This window comes from Camelus dromedarius, chromosome 11, assembly GCF_036321535.1.
Source record: "Camelus dromedarius isolate mCamDro1 chromosome 11, mCamDro1.pat, whole genome shotgun sequence".
In the NCBI taxonomy this organism is placed as follows: domain Eukaryota; kingdom Metazoa; phylum Chordata; class Mammalia; order Artiodactyla; family Camelidae; genus Camelus; species Camelus dromedarius.
In genome coordinates, this window is record NC_087446.1 from 72889836 (window position 1) to 72906387 (window position 16552).

At 39.4% G+C, this 16552-nt stretch overlaps 1 long non-coding RNA gene across 6 annotated transcripts in view; it reads left to right on the plus strand.

Moving 5' to 3' along the window:
- Positions 1-11191: 11191 nt before the first annotated feature.
- Positions 11192-16552, plus strand: part of LOC135322448 (uncharacterized) — a 90555-nt gene continuing 85194 nt past the window's right edge. For all 6 annotated transcript variants that reach the window (XR_010383025.1, XR_010383023.1, XR_010383022.1 and 3 more), the window contains exon 1: positions 11192-11215. This is a non-coding gene — a long non-coding RNA (uncharacterized LOC135322448). The remainder of the gene's footprint in view (positions 11216-16552) is intronic.

The window sequence follows — 16552 nt, forward strand, 5'->3', positions numbered from 1 at the left end:
TTATGAGACACAACAAAGGCAGTGCTAAGAGGGAAGTTTATAGTGATGCAGGCCTTCCCCCAAAAAGAACAATCTCAAAATAAACAACTTAATCCACCAACTAAAAGAATTAGAAAAAGAAGAACAAAACACCCCAAAAGGCAGCAGAAGGAAGGAAATTATAAAGATCAGGGAGGAAATAAATAGAGATTTTAAAAACCATAGAAAAATTAATCAAACCAAAATCTGGTTTTTTGAAAAAGTAAATAAAATCAACAAACTTCTGGCCAAATTCACAAAGAAGAAAAAAGAGCACAAATTAACAAAATAAGAAAGGAAAATGGAGAAATTACAAGTAAAAAAGAAATACAGAATAGCATACCAGAATATTATGAAAAACTATATGGAATGAAAATGGATAACCTAGAGGAGATGGACAAGTTTCTGTAAACATACAGCCCAGCAAGAATGAATCAAGAAAAAACTGACCACTTCAACAAACTGATCACTAAAAATGAAATCAAATTAGCAATAAAAATCCTCCCTACAAATAAAAGTCCAGGACCAGACAGCTTCACTGGAGAATTCTACCAAACGTACAAAGAAGAACTCATACCAGTCCTTCTCAAACTCTTCCAGAGGATTGAAAAGGAGGGAATACCCCCAAATTCATTCTATGAAGCCAAATTCACTCTGATACCAAAACCAGGCAAAGTCACTACCAAAAAACAGAATTATAGGCCAATATCACTGATGAACATAGATGCCAAAACCCTCACCAAAACATCAGCAAATAGAATCCAACAGCACATAAAAAAGATTATACATCATGACCAAGTGGGGTTCATCCCAGGGACACAAGGGTGGTTCAACATACACAAACCAATCAATGTAATACATCACATCAACAAGAGAAAGGACAAAAACCACATGATCATCTCAATTGATGCAGAAAAAGCATTTGATAAAATTCAACACCCATTTATGATAAAAATTCTCACCAAAGTGGGTATAGAGGGAACATATCTCAACATAATAAAAGCTATATATGACATAAAGCCAGCATAGTACTCAATGGTGAAAAACTCAAAGGCTTCCCACTAAAATCTGGGACAAGACAAGGATGCCCACTATCACCACTCCTATTCAACATAGTCTTGGAAGTCCTGGCCACAGCAATCAGGCAAGAGAGAGAAATAAAAGGGATCCAAATTGGAAAAGAAGAGGTAAAAGTGTCACTATGTGCAGATGACATGATACTACATATAGAAAAACCTAAAAGTTCCACACAAAAACTACTAGAGCTGATTGAAGAATTGAGCAAGGTAACAGGTTACAAGATTAAATTCAAAAATCAGTTGCATTTCTTTACACTAATGATGAATCAACAAGAAAAGAAAGTAAAGAAACATTCCCCTTTAAAATAGCACCCAAAGTAATAAAATACCTAGGAATAAATCTAATCAAGGAGGTGAAAAAATTATACACAGAAAATTATAAATCATTGAATAAAGAAATTAAAGAAGACTTTAAAAAGTGAAAAAATATCCCATGCTCTTGGATTGGAAAAATCAATATTGTTAAAATGGTCACACTGCCCAAGGCAATCTACAGATTGAATGCAATCCCTATCAAATTACCCAGGACATATTTCACAGAACTAGAACAAATCATAATAAAATTAATATGGAACCATCAAAGACCTAGAATTGTCAAAGCATTACTGAAGAGAAAGAGAGAGGCTGGAGGAATAACTCTCCCAGTCTTCTGACAATACTATAGAGCTACAATCATCAAGACTGCATGGTATTGGTACAAAAACAGACATATGGACCAATGGAACAGAATAGAGCCCAGAAATGAACCCATAAAATTTTGGTCAACTAATCTTCAACAAAGGAGGCAAGAATATACAATGGAAAAAAGACAGTCTCTTCAGCAAATGGTGTTGGGAAAACTGGACAGCAGCATGTAAAGCAATGAAGCTAGAACACTCCATTACACCATACACAAAAATAAACTCAAAATGGATCAAACACTTAAACATAAGACAAGATACAATAAACCTCTTAGAAGAAAATATAGGCAAAACATTATCTGATATACATCTCAAAAATGTTCCCCTAGAACAGTCTACTCAAGCAATAGAAATAAAAGCAAGAATAAACAAATGGGACCTAATGAAACTTACAAGCTTCTGCACATCAAAGGAAACCATAAGTAAAACAAAAAGGCAACCTACGGAATGGGAAAAAAATTTTGCCAATGAAACCGACAAAGGCTTGCTCTCTAGAATATATAAGTAGCTCATACTACTTAATAAGAAACAACCAAACAACCCAATCCAAAAACGGGCAGAAGACCTAAACAAGCAATTCTCCAAGGAAGACATACAAATGATCTCTAGGCACGTGAGAAAATGCTCAGTATCACTAATTATCAGAGAAATGCAAATCAAAACTACGATGAAGTATCATCTCACACCAGTCAGAATGGCCATCATTCAAAAATCCACAAATGACAAATGCTGCAGAGGCTGTGGAGAAAGGGGAACCCTCCTACACTGCTGGTGGGAATGCAGTTTGGTGCAGCCACTGTGGAAAACAGTATGGAGATTCCTCAAATGACTAGAAATAGACTTACCATATGACCCAGGAATCCCACTCCTGGACATATATCCAGAAGGAACCCTACTTCAGGATGACACCTGCACCCCAATGTTCATAACAGCACTATTTACAATAGCCAAGACATGGAGACAGCCTAAATGTCCATCAATGGATGACTGGATAAAGAAGAGGTGGTATGTTTCTACAATGGAATACTACTCAGCCATAAAAACCGACAACATAACGCCATTTGCAGCAACATGGATGCTCCTGGAGAATGTCATTCTAAGTGAAGTAAGCCAGAAAGAGAAAGAAAAATACCATATGAGATCGCTCATATGTGGAATCTAATAACAAACAAACAAACAAACAAAGCATAAATACAAAACAGAAACAGACTGACAGACATAGAATACAAACTTGTGTTTGCCAAGGGGGTGGGGGGTGGAAAGGGGTTGACTAGGATTTCAAAACTGTAGAATAGATAAAGAGGATTATACTGTATAGCACAGGGAAATATACACAAGATCTTGTGGTAGCTCACAGAGAAAAAAATGTGACAATGAGTGTGTATATGTCCATGAATAACTGAAAAATTGTGGTGAACACTGGAATTTGACACAACATTGTAAAATGATTATAAATCAATAAAAAATGTAAATAAATAAATAAATAAATAAATAAATAAATAAATAAATAAATAATAAATCCTCAATAATAGTGTGCTACCCATTTTGCTATTTTATTATTTTCCTAAGCTGAATGAAAAGTGATTTCTCAGTGTAGTTGTCCTGTGAGTCAGATTTCATACTGTCTCATTCTCTTAGGAACCATTTGTATTTCCTTTTGTATGAACTCTTCACATCTGTTTCTCATTTTTGGTTGAACTGTTAGTCTTTTATCAGTTTCTATAACTTCTTTAGATATTAGATTAGCCTTTTGTTTGCGATAAATTAAAACAAAATGAAAATTATGGTATTTTAAAAATAAGGTTTTTATTAGTTTGCTAGGGCTGCCATAACAAAATACTATAAACTGAATGTCTTAAAAAACAGAAATTCATTGGCTCACAGTTCTAGAAGCTGCAAGTCCAAAGTCAAGTGTTGGCAGGGTTGGTTCCTTGTGAAACCTGGGAGAAAATGATCTGTTCTAGGCCTCTCTTCTTGGCTTGTAAATGGCTGTCTTCATGCTCCCAGGGTGCTCTCCCTGTAGAGGTGTCTGTCCCCAAATTCCCCCTTTTTATAAAGATACCACTGATATCACGTTGGGGTCCACCTTAACAACCTCAGTTTTAACTTGTTCCATTACAGCTGCAGGGTATTGATGCTGTTTATTAAGCCTAAAAAGTGTACTTCTCTCATCAGGTATTGATGGGAAGAAATTTTTTTTAATTTACTATTTTTTGTTTGTTTTTTTCTTTTTTGGAAAGGGTAATTAGTTGTGTTGGTTTGTTTATTTTAATGGGGGTACTGGGGATAGAACCCAGAACCTCGTGCATGCTAAGCACGCACTCTACCACTGAGCTATACCCTCCCCCTCTCCCCAGGCAGAAACCTTAAATCCCTGTCAATACTGGGTCTTTAGTGAAGCAGGAATAGTTAGATATTTGTGTCCTGTGCTTGGAAAGACTTGCAGTGATACTTGTTAGCTTTATTTTGATGACTTCAAGATAAAGTGCAAAACACTCTGCAGGTTTCCCAGGAAGCTCGGTAACATTTAAAATGTTCACATCGCTGCAAAGCTGCTGTTTAAGTCACATGATCCACTTGCTAAAATTACCTTCTGTGATTGTCCATTTTTATTTTGAATGCTACCTAGTCTTTATAATCTCTAGATGCTCTATGAGATAGAAATGACAAGCAGGGGACAAAGTGTTCTTTAACAAATGTCTTTCACTGATACAAAGATTACCTCTGATATAAATTACGGCAGCATACAAGCACAGAAATTCACAAAGCAACTGACATTTACTGAATAGTGCTGTGTGCTAAGGGTAGTTTTGAGGGTTTTGCACAATTCTAAGGAGGTGTTGGAACTCTCAATTTGCAGATAATGAAAACAAGTCTCAACTAAATTACCATACGTGTCCAAGATTACAAAACTAATAAGGAAGAGATCCAGCATTTCAATCAGATCTGTGAAAGGCATAAGGACCAAAACACTGAAAACAACTGGCCAGGGCCGCCCCTTGCATAAACAGCAGCTTTCAGACTCTTCTCGTGAAAATGAGAAGAGGAAATAATGTGTTTGTTTGCTATTGAAGCCACAGGATCAATCTCTTCTGAGGGTGAGAGAGGGATAGGTCCCAGGCCTTTCTCCTGGGCTTCCCAGCGGCCACCTTCCTTCTCTCCATGTCTGTGTCCCATCCTTCCCCACCATCCTGCCCTCTTCCCACTGCCAACAACAATGGCACAACATATACACTGGGTGAGATATAAAAACCCGCTACAGAAAGAACACTCTGGCCACAACAGGTTCAGAAATGGCATAGTACTACCCCAGTAAACTAAGCGACAAGAGCTGGTGGGTCTGGTCCCCTCCAAGTGGCAGAGGCCAGCACACTGGGGGTTTGTCCCACGAGGACTCGGGCTAGTAACTATGCTGTTTTTTCAGTTCCGGAGTTCCATTGCTTCCCTGTAGTTCTCCACTGAGCTGTGCGTGGAACACGAGGGTAAAGTGTTGCTGAAAAGGATATACTGAAAACGCAAAATTTTACATTAAGATTTGATTGAAACTCTTTCAAAGTGATGTCAATTTTGCTTTCTTTAGTTCTGAGGTCAGGAATGGGGGTTGCATAGTCTTCTGTTCTACAATTCCAAATAAATGTTCATACAGAGTATCCAAATTTCTGTTCTAACTTTGTTTTGTTGGTCACTCAATAATCATTGTGTTAAGCCCTAGGGCTGAAGAGGGGGCAAGCCTGAGGTCCTGTTGTAGGTGTCAGTTCATGGAGAAATCATTATTATTTACCTTTTTTGTTACTCTTAACCTCTTTTTGTAGGGACAACTTTCCATCTGCTGTCATATTCCTTTTATCAGAACTCTGTATTTCTACTAGTCTACATGTGTTGGTGAAAAAGTATCTCAGCTTTTATTTCTCTGAGAAACTGTTTTGCCTTCATTTTTTAAAAGGTGTTTTGGTCTGGGAAATGGTCTAGACTAATGCTTTTTGTTTGTTTGTTATTGTTGTCTTTTCTTTCCCCCAGTACTTTAAAATATCTCTGTGCTGCATTCGGGCTTGTGTGATGCCCGACAAAAATCTTCTATCTTTCATATCTTTGTTCTGCTCTACATGTTGTGTCTTTTTATCTCTGGCTGCTTTTAAGATTTTCTCTTTACCTCTACCACTGTTGGTTTTTTTTTTGTTTGTTTGTTTGTTTTGTTTTGTTTTGTTTTGTTTTGTTTTGTTTTTAATAATTCGATTTTGTTGTACCTTGGTCTGTTTTTCTCATCAACCAGGATTTTCCTCCTGGTTATGCTTCATACAGCCCTGCTTGCTTACATGGCGGGTCATTTTTTATTCGATGACAGATGTGATGGGTTTTACACTGTTGGGTGCCCAGTTTTGTTGTAATTAATTATGGGGTATCATGTTTTGTTTTGACTTGCAGTTTTGGAATAAATTGGTTTCTTTTAAGGCTTGCTTTTAAGATCTGCTAAGCTGAATCTATAGCAGGCTGGAGTCTGGGGCTAACCTAGCCCCTCCACTAGGGCAGGGCCCTCCAGTTGCTTCACCGCAGTCCTCTCTGTTACAGAGCTGTTCCCCATTAGGTGGTGGGAAAACACGCTGTTCCCAGCTCAGTGTTAGCTCCAGGAACTGCTTCTTTTCGTGCTTTTTGGTGGTTTTCCACCAGCCTTAGGAAGGTAGTGTTCTCCATCCAACTCAGTACTCAGCTAGTCTGGACGTTCCCTTTTACACCTTCACAGATATCTGCATTGATTCTCTCTCTGTCTCTGTCTCTCTCCAGCTTCCTCTTCTCTAATATTCTGGTCCACAGTTTCTAGCTTCTTGGGCCTCCCTTTGCTCCAATCCTCCTCTTTCAGACAGTGCTGTCTGGGTTTTCCCTCAGTGCACATCACTTCGGAAACTTCACTCAGGCAACACTCCGGGCTACTGTCGGCAACACTCCGGGCTACTGTCAGCCTCACCTCATTGGTTTCTCTTTTCTCAGGGATCACAGTCAGACACTATCTGTTGTTCAGTGAGACTACTGTTTCATGCTTGCTTTCTCAAGTTTTCTTGTTGTTTCAGAAAGGTTTATTCAATCACAGTCAGAAGCAAAAATTCCAAGATAATGCCTTTCAAGATTTTTTAGTATGATTTTTAAAATTGTAGCCTTTGTCTCAACTAGAATTTATTTTGATGTATAATAGGAAGTCGGGGTACAGACATGGATGCTTTTTTCTCTTTAGATTATCAGTGGTACCAGTAGCACTTATTGTATGGTCAATCCTATTGTCTTTGATCTGCAATATTTATTTTGTTCAAAGTCAAGTTTCCATACATGCATGGGATATTTCTAGGCTATTTTTTTCAGTTCCATTGATCTTTTAAAATCCATTTTCATACCAATAGCATTTTGTCTTAGTCATCATTTCTTTTTTAAAATGAGTCCAAAGTCTTTGCATCAGATAAGTTTGATTAAAACTCCATCTCCATCTTTCTTTTAGGATTTCCTTTGGTTATTTGGTTCCTTTGTTTTTCCATATAGAGTCTATCTATGGTACTTTTATTATTTATTACTAAAGGACTTATTTTTAAAGTTTTGTTTTAACTGATTTTTGCTGATGTAAAAAAAAACCAAACTGCTTTTTAATATTAATTTTGTATACGGTTCCTTTCTAGATTCACCTATTAATAATTTATCATCTCAGTTCACAAAGCAGATAATCATATCATCTATAAATGACAGATTTGTTCCTTTCTTTTCAATCTCTGTATCTGTCCAAATCTTCTAGTATGATCTTAAATAAAAGTGGTCACAGTGAAAATTGTGATCTTAAAGGATTCTTTCAATATTTTATACTAAATAAGATATATACACTATTCATTTCTGTGTAGATTCTCTTAATAGATAAAGTGGAGCCTTTCCAATCTTAATTTAATATTCTTTAAAGCATCATGAACCATTACTTAATTTTCTCTTTCCCTGACTCTTATTGTGATATTTTTCCCCCCCTCTCCTTCAATCAGTCACTATTGTCAATTACTTAAACTGATCTTTAAATATTAAACCAACATTGAACTTTTGTGATAAAAGCAAAGTGGCCAGTTTAGTCTTTACCATTTTTCTACATTATGGATTCTGATTGTTCGTGCTTTGGTTGGCAAGTTTGCATCTATCTTCACAAGTTAGTTTGGATGGAGATTTCTTTTTTCATAGCTCCCTGATTTCAAGCGTATCAAGCCACATAAAATTGCTTGAGTAGTCCTCATGATTCTGTTCTCTGGTGTAAGATTGTGGAACTTTTTTAAGGTTTAAATGTCAATTGAACTCAACTGTAAACAAAATAGACCTAATGTTATCTCTATGAGAAGTTTTTTTTGGACTACTGATTCAATTGCTCTTAAAGTTCATGTGACTTTTAGATTTTTTTCTCCTTGGAGTCAATTTGATTAATTTTCATTATTCTAGAAATTTACTTATTTATATATTTATTGTGTGTAAAGTTTTCATAATTTTTCTTATTTTTTAATTTTCTGGAGTAATTTTATTTATATTCAAATTTGTACTTCTAAAATTATGTGTAAATGTACCCACTTTTTTCTCTATTAATCTTGCCAGAGCTTGTAATCTTTATGAAACCAAGGTTTTGATTTCGAGTTCTCTGTATTGATATACATTTTAGGTTTTCTTAATTTGCATATGTAGAAATTCATGTCTTTGTTGATGTCTTTCTTATGCTTTCTTCTGGCTAAGTTGTTCAAGCGTCTCTATTCCAAAGCTAAATGCCTTACAAGAACTAATAAACATAATTAAATGAAAAAATGATTAATGAGAAAGAGCTAGAAACATATGAATTCCAGTCATGACTATCTCTTACTAGTTGGTTTATCTTGGTTAGCTGATCACTTGGTAATGTATCTTAACCCGGATGAAAACAGAAATTCACAAGTAAGTTGAATATCTTAGGTGACCTGCTTTGTGCAGAATCTGTATAACCATTACCTCCTTGACCCGGCCAGTAAATTCTTACCAAGGTAGCCTAGATTATGTTAGTTTTGTTTGCAACCACACCACAAAATCAACTCAGATTTAAAATGCTGTTAAGTGAAGGCCTTAATTTTTTCCACCAAATTGTTGTTAGACTGAATATTCCCCTATTTAGTACTTGTTCAGTCATCAACTTTAAAAACTGATCTTTCTTCTCATTGTACTTTATTACAAGGCACTGTAAACAGAATAAAGCGTATGAACATGAAATGTTCTTTTATATAATTTGCAAAACAAAATTAGCTCTGGGAGTTACCTCCCCACGGAGCTTCACCAATAACTGTCACAGGCCATGAAGAGGGCCTCCAAGGCTGTGGAGGCAGGGGCCTGGAGAGAGGGCGGAGGCGATCCGTGGAAACCCCAGAACCCAAGTCCACTCACCACCTCCATCAGGCTCCTTAGACACTCCTTGGACAACGTAATTCTAAAGCTCAAATAAAAATTTTAAAAGGGGTGGGGTTCCGGGTGTAGGCTCTTCGGCCATCAGAAGGTTTTCATGAATTCTTTGGTTGCACAACCCCCTCTTGCAACCACATTAACTGGCTACAGCCACCGCCCGCTCCAGCCTTCAGGCGGGTGGGAAGATGCAATGCCTGGGGCCGGCAGAACTGCGCCTGGACCACGACCGGGCGAGGATGGGCCGCTGTCAGGTCCTGCCTGCCCCGGACGCGCACCAGCCGCGGAGCCAAGACCGCCGACACCAGTGCGGGAAGCCCCCGAGAGGAGGCGCGGGGAACAGACCCGGCGCCAGGCGGGGTGGGGTCGTCCGTGGGAGGGGCTCTGGCGCGGCGGCGCGCAGGCGGAGGGGCTGCTGCGCCGGGTCCCCGGGTCGCTGCCTGAGGCGCAGGCGCGTGGACGCAGCCCGCCGGGGCCTCGCATCGCTGTGGGCTTCCTCTGACGACCCAGCAGAGGCCTTTCCGCCTGGCGGTGCTCGGCGCCTCTGGCCTCACCGGCCAGTTCATGACAGAGCAGGTGTCCCAGAGCGGACCTCCCACCTGCCGTGGGCCGCTCGGGCCGCTCCCCGGAGAAGCTGCGGAGAGTGCCGGAGAGGCTGCTGTGAAGCCGGGTGAGGGGCGCGGGCTCCGGGGACCCGGATTCGGCCCCGCCGCCACTGCCGCCGCTCGCACCCAGAAGCCCCCTTCTCGGGGCTGAGGGGTTCCGGGCACCGGAAATGGGCGTCCCTCCTCCCGCAGCGCCCCTCCAGCTCCCCAGCCCTGCTCGAGGCAGGGAGAAGGGGAGCGGATCTTCAGAAGTGTCAGCTTTGTTTTGCTCCCTACATCAAACAGTAAAACAGATGAAATCTCCCAGCTTGGGTTTTTCCTTTACTTGGGGAGCCCCGCTGGGGAAATAGAACTTTAGGTTTTCCTTTCCCAGCTCCATCCCATTTAGTAGCTGGTGGGGCTGGAGTTCTCTTGGTATTTGATGGAAGCGAAAGTGGAGCGCTGGTTTCTTTGGAATTGTTTGTACTTTGCCTTGTGTTTTGGAGCTGGGAGAAAATGCTTCCGAGTTTTACTGATAACATTCCTGAAGCTTTATTTTTTGCTTGTAAGAATTCTCCAGCAGTCCCACTGTTTAGCCGATAGCGACATGAAGGGAAAAGCCCAGCTGGGCTAACAAGCTAAGTCACAAATCTAAATGTAACAAGTGTCGGATTACTGATCTGAGTTCTGCTGGGCTAACTCGTAAATCTAAGTTAATAAGTGTCAGTTTGCTGATTCCCTGTTCATGTTTTTGCTAGCCAGCTGGATTTTCAAAGAGACATATCTGGCCTTGAAATGTTGGTTTGCTGCCTCATTGCCTCTACTTTAGTGATAATGATGTTGCTAAAGCTGTTCCATGCCTATTGGCCGAATACCCCAAGCTTGTACTTAACCCTATAAAACCTCATGCGCACGTCTTGGAGGTGCTCAGAGCTTAGGAGCAGAAGCCCCTCTGAGCCTGCCAGTGTAATACATCTGAGTACTCCAACCCTCCGAGTGGTGCTTGTTTCTTGGCTGGCCTGTCATTTCCATAACAGCAAGACCTCTAAATTAGAGGGCCCGCCATTTACACGTTCCTTATGTTAGATTTTCTTTTAAAGGTTAGTAATGTTTTTTAGCAATCCTTTTAACTCCATTTTCCTCATAGTCCTTTCCTTTTCTATTACCTGATATAAAACCCTTTTGTCTTTTGTTTGAGAGGGAGAGTTAGATTTCAATATAGTTAGTAAATTTGTCATCACTGGTTACTATGAAAAGAAGATCTGGGAGATCTAATACTGTATTAGGATTTGCTTAAGACAATTTATTTCTTATTTTAGGAAGACCAACACTGTCATCTGAAATTGGAATAATAATTTCTGGTATCACTAATCCAGCCTCACTTGATGAAATGGCTACACTGGCAACAGTTGTCCTCAATTCTGTAGGACCCGTAAGTAATCAGCCTCTCTTTGTATCAGAACAACCTCTTCATTTCTAGCAGAATCTGGTATTTTATATTCCAGAGAAATGTAAGAGCAGGGGATGGAAGAGTTGATTCAGGGACTTAACCCTATATGGGGAATTCTCACTTCTTGTGACAAGCAAATGGATATGACCAAGGTCTCCTGAGACAGAGAATGACACCAGACTCAAGGAACACATGCTGGTTTATTTAGTGGCTACAGCTATAAATGTCAGAATTTTTAAAAACTGTATACCCATTAAAAAGTTTGAGCATGTACCCCTAATCTAAATTTGTTTATTTTTAATTACATTCTGTATTACTGTACCAGTATATATGTTAAAATATGTACAGAGGTTAAAAAAGGACTTGTTCATTTATGCAAAAAATATTTCTTGAATGTTTATTATATGTACACTGTAGTAGTCTAGGAACATAATGTGCCTAAAACCAAAAATCCCTCACAGAGCCTTCAGTCAGTGAGAGAGACAGAGAAATAAGGTTGAAGATGTAGGTAGTGACAAGTGCTTTGGAGAGAAATAAAACAGGGAAAGGAGGTAAAGAGATTGGCGCATCAGTCTCTGTTAGATGGATGATCAGGGAAGGTCTCTGTGAGGAATTGAAATTTGCATGTGGACCAGAATAAAGTGAGGGAGAAAACCACCTGAGTGTTTGAAGAGAAGGGTCTTCCAGGAAAGAGCAGATGCAAAGGTCCTGAGGTGAGCATTTGCTTGGCAAGGCCAAGGAATGTGCCAGAGGCCAGTGTGGTTGGGTGAGCTGGGCAGAGGGGTGGGAAGTTAGAAGGAGAGGTATCTGGAGCTAGGTCACTAGGTCTGAAAGGTCAAGATTGAGGTTTGAACTGTCTCCTAAATGTGACAGACTCATTGAATGGTTGAAAGCAAGGGCATGATTTGATCTACAGTTTTGAGATTCTTTGGCTTTTGAGAAAGAAAATAGATGGTAGAGGACCAAGAGTGGGTGGTCAAAGCAAGCCAAGCACAGGGCAGGAGTGTTAGAGGTGCTGAGAAGTGGCTGAGTTCAGGTGTTTTGAGAGGAGAATCATAGCTTCTGCTATTGGACCAGATGTGAGGGGGACACTTTTGGTCCGTGGAACAGGGTGAATGTTGGTGATGTTTACTTTTCTGAGGAGGCTACCACAAGTGGCAAAACATTTGAAAACTAAGCATCTGAAAGTTATTGATAATTTGAAAAATGCAAGCAGAAAGGCCTTTATGATTTTTAGCAAGTAAAAATGTATTTAAATTGTTGTTAACTTAGATTTATCTCATTCTTAACTAGCTTAGGATGTGGTTCTGTAGTTTGTTGCTTGAATCACTGTCTTATGTACCTTCTTAGCCAGCTCCCTAGTCCTTCCCTTCCCAGTACCCTGGAAAAGCCCCAGCCCTGGTTATTCCAGCTCCCTGCTGACTCCGTACCTGCATACCTCCTTGCTGACTGGTCCCACTTTAAATACGTGGGGACAAGCCTCCCCCAGGGCCTCAGCACCTCCAGCAGACCTGCTCTGTTTCTCTATGTGATTCTCCCCTACTCTCTGAAGCAGCAGTTTTATAACTTCTTTTCCCCACACTTTTAGCTTCCCATTTCTTTTTCCACACTCTTATCTGGTGATTTTCTTTCTTTTTTTCACTGTGACAGTAGAAGCTGTCAGAAGGGACCTTTTCTTCCCACCACAGGTCTTCCTACCCGCGCGCTTGCATTGCACCCTGACTCCTCTCACCTCTCATTGAAGGGCCCTGCCCCTGCTTCTACTGGGCGTGGGACTCAAAGCCTTCATGTTTACAGGTTCACAGTTATCATCATGTTCTCCCTCTCAATTGGGTTATTTCCCTCAACATACAAATATGGTGTTATCTCTCCCATCATAAGTAAAGCCTCCCTTAGTTCTCCGCACTCCTCCCACTGCTGCCATCTAGCAAACGCCTGGAAATAGCTCCCTTTACTTACTGTCTCTCCTTCCCCACCTCCTCCTCCATCTCAGAGGAGTCTTGTGGGGCTTTATCCTTCCTCCTCAAATGAAACTGCTCTGCCCAGGTCCCCCTGTCACATCCCACCATCAGTTCTCAGTCCTCATCTGAGTCCTGTCTCCCTGCATTGCGCCCAGTCCATCACTCTCTCCTTGCCTCACATGGCCCTGAATTCTTGCCCTCTCCTAGCTATTTTTGATCCACCAGCTTTGCCTCAGTCTCCTCTTTTGGATCTTTTTATCCTCCTCCAAATGCCAGAGACTTCAGAGCTTAAGCCTTAGAAACTCTTCTGTTTATACTTCCTGACCACTTTTTTTTTATATTATTATTATTATTGTAGTAAAATATACATAAAATAAAATTACCTTTTAAACCATTTTTGAGTATACACTTCAGTGACATTAAGTACATTCACAATGCCGTGTTAACTGTCACCACTTTATTTCCAGAACTTTTTCATCATCACACAAAGAAACTGTAACTGGGCCAGTATTTTTTTAAAATGTTTTAAATGTTTCTTTCCTGAATGGAGGCACTGGGGATTGAACCCAGGACCTCATGCATGCTAAGCACATGCTGTATCACTGAGCTGTACCCTCCCCCCCCGAGCGAGTATTTTTTAAACTGTGAAATCAATTCAGTGGGTTGAGACCAGGCATTAAAAAGGAAGTATTAGATAAACTGAAATAGAAAGTAAGGTGAATTACACATAATACTGGTAAGTGACTGGTTCATGAACACTTTGTTTCAGCTAGGTATATTCGTGCCTCGAGCTGCTATGTGAAATGCATTTCTTAGGGTGGGTTATGTCACAAAGGTCTGAAAGCCTTAGCTGTAAGTAATATATGTCAATGATACCACATTAAGATATTCCCAGTGAGAACCTGCCCCTTAAACTCCAGACTGGTGGATCTAGCTACCTTCTTCTGGCTGGTTCTGTGTGGATGATTCATGGGCATCTCTAGCTTTTGCCCCCAAAACCTGCTCACCCCTAAGTGCTAATTGCATGGCTGTTTTCACTTTGTGATATGAATTATACTCCCTGGGTAGATGGGCTAACTTTGCCATGTGGGGGTCATAATTTGTTTTTTTGCAGGTTTTGTTTTTTAACTCATTTCTCTAATCTGTGACAGTTTAGTGAGAATCAAATGATATCTGTAAACTTGGTCAGGCATATGTAAACAAGCATTCTATCATAAAATACAGAAATGACTGAATGATTGCTTTTAAACATTATTGTTTATTGTCTCCTATGCCAGAAACTGGAGGAGGAAAAAACTGGTTTTGAGAGAAAGATGATGAATCTGATTTTGGACATGCTGAAACTGAGTTAAGGCAGGATATTTTTGAGTTAAGACAGGAAATATATACAAAATAGTGGAATTTTTTTTTAAGTAAGGAAATCTGGGTGAAGAGAAAATACTGGAGGGAAAATGAAGCCAAAATGAAATTGGTTTTGCCCCGTGTCCTGTGCTCTGTGGGTCCTGACTTTTATAACAGAGGCCACAGCTTTGGCACCTGCATCCCTGTGCAGCTCTGGAGAGAGAAGCCAGAAGCCATCGGCATGATGCAGCTGGAGTCAGGACAGCAGGTGAGATTTTCCACGGAGCAAGTCTAGGGGGGCGAGTCTCCTCTAACGGACAAAGAGGCATCTGTGGGGCTCACTGAACAAGCAGGTTACTGGTGTCTTCCCCAGAAAACCTGTTCCTGGGGAATTTGGGGAGGGACTAAGTAACCAGGGTGTTTAATGAGTGGCACAGATGATTCTAGCACAGGCGGACTGCTGGCCAATTTGGGATCTTTGGAGGTAAAATGACCAAGAGAAAGGCCAAGGAAACCTCTAAATGAGTTTCAAATGGTTCTGTGTAAAGGCTACTCAAAGGGATCTATTGGGTACAGAAAGAAGATAGAATTTTGAGTTGTATTCATTTTAATCTCAACTTTGTTGCCATTTTATGTATGTTTAAATGTATATTAATATAGTAGTCCATGTAAATGATTTGTAAATAAATTCTATAGTTTAGTAGGTGATGGATTTAAGGTGTGAACTTCAGTCTTGCTACTTTGAAAGCCCTTATTTTTTTTTTGCTGCAGAGCCATTTTGGTTAGCATTTTAAAAGTTTAATTGCTTTGTTCTTAAATATTTTAATATTGGTCTAGATGTTTCTGTAAAGCTCTGCTTCAGATTTTTTTTCTTGAATGTTCAGTTTCTGGAACTAACATATTGATAGTATCATGAGAAAGCTGCAGAAAAGGAGGTTTATATCATTGGAAGCAGTGGCTCTGACTGCATTCCAGCAGATCTGGGGGTAATAGATACCAAAAATAGAATGAATGGTAGTTATTGATTAATAAGCAGTCACGGAATTTGAAATAGAAAGACTTCACGTTTGTAACCGTGATGAACTAAAATCTGCTTGGGAAAAGAAACATAACTATAAAAGGGGAGTGTTAAACACATGCTCTATTTTTAATATAGCTATACTTATTAGAATTACTATTGACACTATTATTTTTTGAGATGGTTAGTCTTATAAGTGTTCCAATTAAGGAAATTATCCATTGTTTCAATTTGGTTGTGGTTACAGCTGTAAAATTTCTGGAAAAAAATTCAGCAGGCATTATGAATTCTAACTTGCTTTGTTTAGGAATTAATACATCTTACACAAAGTATACTTTGTATAGATACTATAATTAGAAGTTTTAGTTTTTTTAACCAACAAAGCTAGAAAGTATTGAACAAAGTTTTTGACATCTTTTTTCCTCATTTATAAAATGGAAACAATTTAAAAATGGAAAAAATCAAAACAAAAAGAATGGAAGAATTACTATTACAGTAAAAATAATGGGTATTAGTAATGTGCATATATAAAAAGTGTCCATCTAGAAAATGACTTGAAGCAAGTAAGTCCAGTTCTGTATAAACCATACTAGAGCTTAAAAAGGTGGAAACTGTTCCAATTTATATTGAAAAGACCAGCAAAGATAACACGGTACGTACGCGCGCGCAGACACACACAAACACAAACGCACGAGGAAGAAAGCTACAAATCAGTCTTGCTTGCGAAATTAATAGTAAGTAGAAAGTGCTAAATAGAATCTTAATAAATTCCAGTGGCATTTTAAAAGGATAATATATCAAGGCAGAGGTTTATTGTGAAGTTACATAATCACATCAGAATATCAAAGGCAAAAAGCTATATACACATTTCAGTAAATGATTTGAAAATTCATGCCATTTACTAAGTTAATTTTTAGAAATTGAGTAATAGAATACTTCCCTAACACAATCAATGTCAGAAAGTAGTAGCCAACATCATACTTAATGATGAATTATGCA